The following is a 5,855-nucleotide window of genomic DNA, read 5'->3' as shown; positions in this document are numbered from 1 at the left end:
CACAAAAGTTATGAAAAAATAGTTGATTTTAAATGAGCGATATCTCCCTCATCCAAACTCCGATTTGACCATTTTGTTTTTTGAAATTGGGTGGTTTTCAAAAGGAGTTCAGATCTGCAATCATTTTTCTGAAATTCTGCACAAAAACTGCAAAAAATGATAGGAGAGATGTTGTCCATGAATTATCGTCAAAAAATATTCTGCAACACAACTGATTTTAAATCAGCGATATCTCCCTCATCCGGACTCCGATTCAGCCGATTTTGTTTTAATTGGGTATATTTTCGCAAGGAATCCAGATATGTTATTTGTTTTTGTAAATTTTGCACCAAAAGTTTCAGATTTTATCTACAAACTCACCACCCAAAAAATTCCTGCAAAAAAATGAAAAAAAAAAAAAAAAAACTTCCCACTTTGCCCAATAAAGTGCTCTGTGGAGATAGTAGCACGTGCATGAAGTTTGTTGAATATTACTGCAAAAATTTAAAACTGAAATATGCATCAAACCCTCATTCCCTTGGCTCCGTAACCTAAATTTGATACCATTGATCTGAATCTTGGGGGGAGACCCCCAAGATCTAAAAAATTGAAAAGGATCTTGGCAGCGAGACCCCTAATATTTGAAAAATTGAAATGTCAGAAGAAAATAGGAGAACACACATTAAACAAAACCACCAAGAAACTTTTAATTAAAATAGAAAATATTTGTAAAAGCTACGAAGTGGTGGACAATATGTCCTTTTACAAAATGTGACTTGTTACTTATAGCCTTTTTTGGTTACAATAGCACAGGCAAATTCCATGGGTGGGTAAATACCATGGGTGAATAATACGATGGGTGGATGTCACTTACAATACCATGGGTAAATTCCATGAGTGGATAAATACCATGGGAGGATGAATACCAAGGGTGGATGCCATTTACAATACCATGGGAAAATACCATTGGTGGATGTTACTTACAATAACATGGGTAAATTCCATGGGTGGATGAGTACCATGGGTGGATGCCGCTTACAATATCATGGGTAAATTCCATGGGTGGATGCCATTTTCCATTCGGATCAATGTGTCACACAAGTGTTGTGTCCAAAAGATGAAATGCATGACAATGAGTATAAGGACGTGTCAAGTGACTTAAACTTACTCAAATTCAAATCCTAACCTTAACTCTTCTACATATAAATTTTACATAGGATTGAGATCATTCTTCGTAATTAATTTAAATTACAAAAAATCCACTTTTAAGAATAAAAAATAATTAAAAAGAAATTAAGTAGCAAATTATTGTGTGTTTCATAAATTGGTGTTAAAATGAAATAATGATGAAATTATCTCTAAAGATATTACAGAGCCGATCAAATCCATATAAAACTAATGCAACCATATAAATTAAATGATTGGTGAGTGATGTAAGTTCAGGATTGCAGTAGGGGAGATAGGTTGAATGAGCTCCAAAAAGCCCTAGCTATGGCAAATTTTTTGTATCTCCCTTCCATTACGATGTTCTTACTCCGGTTTCCAGGGGGATAATACTCACCGGATTTTATTAACTCTTTTCTTTCCTTGTCAAGGTTTCATGGTATGCTTTTATGGTCATTTAACATTTTCAACCCTGTTAGTTCTTTGTATTTTGTTTTGAGGTTCTTACATGGTTTAAGGAGTTGGACAATGGATTTTTTTCTATCCACTTATTAATAGGATTATTAAATGTATGGAGGAAGAGGAACTAGTTAATTATGAGCCTGAATACTCACCATGTTCTGGCATTTTCATGTTGTTTCCTAGGCATTTAGAATCTTCTCTTGAACCAACGGGGTCCTAGTTGACCACATCTACTCATCTTTTTCCAATGCTCATTGTTCCTGCCATGGATTGGGATTCCCATTCTTCTGATGGGGGTGTTCCATTGTCTGCTTCTTTACTGATCCCTTGCTTGGGGGAGGACAATCGACATTTTTCTTAGGTATGGAGTCTTGGTTCATTGGGTTTGGTCAGGGGTTTGGGTCTGTCATGATCGGTCTCCTTATCATATTTTATTCTTAAAAATTTGCCGCTCGTAGGTCTCGGTTCATAAGTTTCGGTTGCCTTTGGGTTCGAATTGGGGTTTACAAGGGGTTTTTCTTTGTATTTTTCTAGTCAAACAAGTTTTCCAATGCTAGATTTAAATCAGCTCCAATCACAAAACCCTAATGCCTTAAATCCCTTACACTCTCATTTTTCACATCTTCTAATCTCTCAAGCATCGACAACACTCTCCATAGGGTTTCCTGCGATACCCAAATCAAGTCCTCGTCCTAGCAAGAGATCTAACTTCATCAAATCTAGCCACAAAAAGGTTCATTGTGTTCATCTTAAATTTTGGCCCCGTGTGGCACTAGTTTTAGGGGGCAACATGCATATGGAACGGGTCGTGACTCTTGCTGAAACCTCTTTGGTAGGTAGGGTTCAAGGTTGGAATTTCTCCTTATGTCCAGATGCCCCCCAAGGTTGAATTATTGTTCAAAAGTTGAATCCATTTAAAATTTGTGGCAGTTGAGGATGCAAAAATCATCGTGGGAAAGGTTTGGTACGTTGATTCGTGCTCGACTATTTCCAAATTCTAGTCTCCATTTTTCAATGCAGGAAAAGAGTAGTCAGACGTGTTGCCTATTTGGGTTCATTTGCAGGGTTTTCTCCTTGACTTCTAGGTGGTTGAGATATTCCATGATTTAGGAAATTGTATCGGTACCTATCTTGCTCATGATTCATTAGATCTTTCAACCGACATTCTATCTATGGCTCGCATTTTAGTTTTTGTGGATCTCAGAGGCAGACTCCCTTAAGAAATGGAGCTAGTGGATAGGGAAGAAAAATTACAAGAGCTCAATTATGAAGGTATTCCCTTTCATTGTTGCATATGCCACAGATATGGGCATCTAGTTAAAAATTTCCCTATGGCTCAGTCAGATCTAGTGGATGAAGACCACCTGTTTTGGGAAGATGTCGGCATACCCAATGTATTTCCATATTCTAGCGGGGAGATACGTTCTCCCCCTTGATACTCAGAGGAGTTGGTCTCCATAGTTGTTGCCCCCCAGATGGATCCTATGATCGTGGACGATGTCTCGACGACCCCTGAGGAGCATCCTAGTCTTGGTACTTATTCCTCCTCCTTTTTTCTTCCTTATGTTTGTAATGCTTCTGTATTAATGGAAAGTATCTTTAGGTTTCCCTATTTTGTCTCCATTGGCATCATTCCATAACCTCTCCTACTCCCCTCATTGCTCCCTCACATGCCCTATGTTCCCTCGAGATCTCGCCTCTTGATCTATTCTCCCCTATTACCTCTCCCTCACATTCTCATTATTTTCTTTTAGGATATTACTCTTCATCTTACAACCTTCATCCTCCTTTAAATGGGCATTTCCAAAAGACCCACTAATCTTAATTTCGACCAATTTCACCTCTCTTTCTTGGAAGAATGTGCTAAGGTTGATTTGGTTGTGAGCAAACAAACTTTTATTTCTGGGGTCCTTAGAGAAATTAAAACCCCTCCTCTTGCGCCCTCATGAAAATCCTCTCTTACAATTGCAGGGGCCTGGCGAGTCTGCCCAAAAAACTTGTTGTGAAACACATTATTGACTTTGAATCTCCTGGTATAATTTTCCTTCAAGAGACTTTGGGGCATGGTAATACAATTATTCAATGTCTGGGGAAACTTTTGCATGGTTGAAATTTCCAATATGTCGATGTTGAGGACCACTCTAGCGGTTTGGTGGTGGGATGGAACAGTTGTTGGTTCAAAATTTTTAATTCCTAGAGTATTCCAGTGTGTCTTGGTGTTGAGCTTCACTTTGAAGAATTAGCCTGTCCTTTTACCTTACTCAATGTTTATGGTCTTTCTCAAAACCATATATCCTTCTGGGAAGAATTTTTCTATAAACCCCTCATCAATCAGGCAAATATCATCATTGGGGGAGTTTTAAATGTTTCTTTGTGTGCCTCTGAATCCTAGGAAGATCGGGAAAATGTCAACCCTCTGGCTAACTTCTTCTAAGATTTTCTAGTGGTTCGATCCCTCATTGATGTGAAGCCCCTCAATATTTTCCCTACTTGGTGCAAGAAGAGGACGGGTCCAGATCATATTGCCAAACGAATGGATTGTTTTCTTGTCATTGAGACCATCATGGATCATTTCCTTTTCATTAAATAGTGGATTGTCTTGGGTGGGATTTCTAGACACTCCCCTATTTTCCTGGAATGTGCTTCTCGTAAATTGGTCAATCCTTTTAAAATGCATTCCTCATGGTTAAATGATGAATACTTTATTGAGATGGTCAAAGAGCATTGGGTTCCTTATGAGCCACTTTTAAGAATACCTGATGGTAAGCACTTTGTGGGGAATCTTAAGATAATCAAACAAAAATCCAAGGAGTGGGTGTTGGCAAATAAAGAAATTGATTCTTCATAGCTCAATATTATATAGGAAAAGCTTTAATTCATATCTTCTGAAGATTTCAAGGGTTATGAATCAACGGCATCTAGGGGCCTCCTCATCCAATTGGAGAAAAAAATGAATTTTCTTCTGAAATTGTGTGAGGAGGAATGGAGGTTGAAGAGAAGAGTTGTTTGGTTGGAATGTGGTATGACAATACCAAATTTTTTCAAGCCTATGCAAAAGGTTGTAAGATGGCTAACACAATCTAGTCATTAAATGACCGTTCTAGAAAGGATATTGTATCTTCTTTCTTAAGTTGGCATCCTTGGATGTCTGGCATTTTGAAAATTTGTTTAGAGCTTAGGAAGGGGACTGAATTGCTGAAATAATTCGTACAACTCTCCCTTTCTCTCGTTTCCTTAATGACGAGGAGAATCATGATTTAATGGTTGACATATTAGAGGTTGAAATCAAGAGAACCCTTCATAGTTTTCAAAAATATAAGAGCCCAAGGCTAAATGAATAGGGTATCAAAATTTTCCTAGGACTTTATGAAATAATGGGAAATGATTTATTAGTTGTGGTTGAAGAATCTCGTAGGAATTGACACATGCTTCCAACATTAAACTCCACCTTTATTGTTTAATTCCTAAAGTGGATTCCCATAGTACCTTTGATGATTTGCAGCCTATCTCTCTATATAGTGTTGTTTAAAAAGTCATCATCGCTGAAGGTGATATCCCTCCACCTCAAACCAATTTTATCGACTTCGATGTCCAGGGAACAATTTGGCTTTCTGAAAGGAAGAAAAGTTCATGAAGCGATTGGGCTAGCTCAGGAAGGTCTCCACAACTTGAAGACCATGAATTTAAAAGGGGTTATTTTCAAACTTGATTTATCGAAGGCCCGTGATTGGGTCGATTGGATCTATCATCGTTTACTTTTAACTCATGTGGGCTTCAATCTTGATTTCATTACATGGGTTATGAGCTGCATTCAAATGTTCTCATTTGTTGTGCTTATCAATGGTGCCACATTTCCCTTCTTTCATGCTTAGAGGGGCCTTCGATATGGATTTCCCTTGTATCCTCTATTATTTCTTCTTATTGTTGAGGCCCTAAGTCGACTCTTAGAAGAGGCAAAAATTAATGGAGATTTTCATGGATTCTTGGTAACATGAGACTTGGCTATTTCTCATATTCACTTTGTTGACTAAGCTGAGAGGCTCATTCTATAGCCCAATATGAGAGAGATTTTTAATTTTTTCTGTGCTCAACCTAGAGTTGATAGATGTCCCTTTTAAAATAAAAATAAAATATTCTTCAAATAAAAAACAATGTCAACTATAATAAGAAATTGAATATACATATACATGTTTGGTTACTTTTAATTAAAATCATTATAAAACATCTATAATTCCATTCTCATTGTGCTT

The sequence above is a fragment of the Pinus tabuliformis genome, chromosome 4_2 (assembly GCF_031772625.1).
Source record: "Pinus tabuliformis cultivar Carrire ecotype Pingquan chromosome 4_2, CPIR1, whole genome shotgun sequence".
NCBI classification, from domain to species: domain Eukaryota; kingdom Viridiplantae; phylum Streptophyta; class Pinopsida; order Pinales; family Pinaceae; genus Pinus; species Pinus tabuliformis.
Note: the sequence above shows the minus strand (reverse complement) of the source record.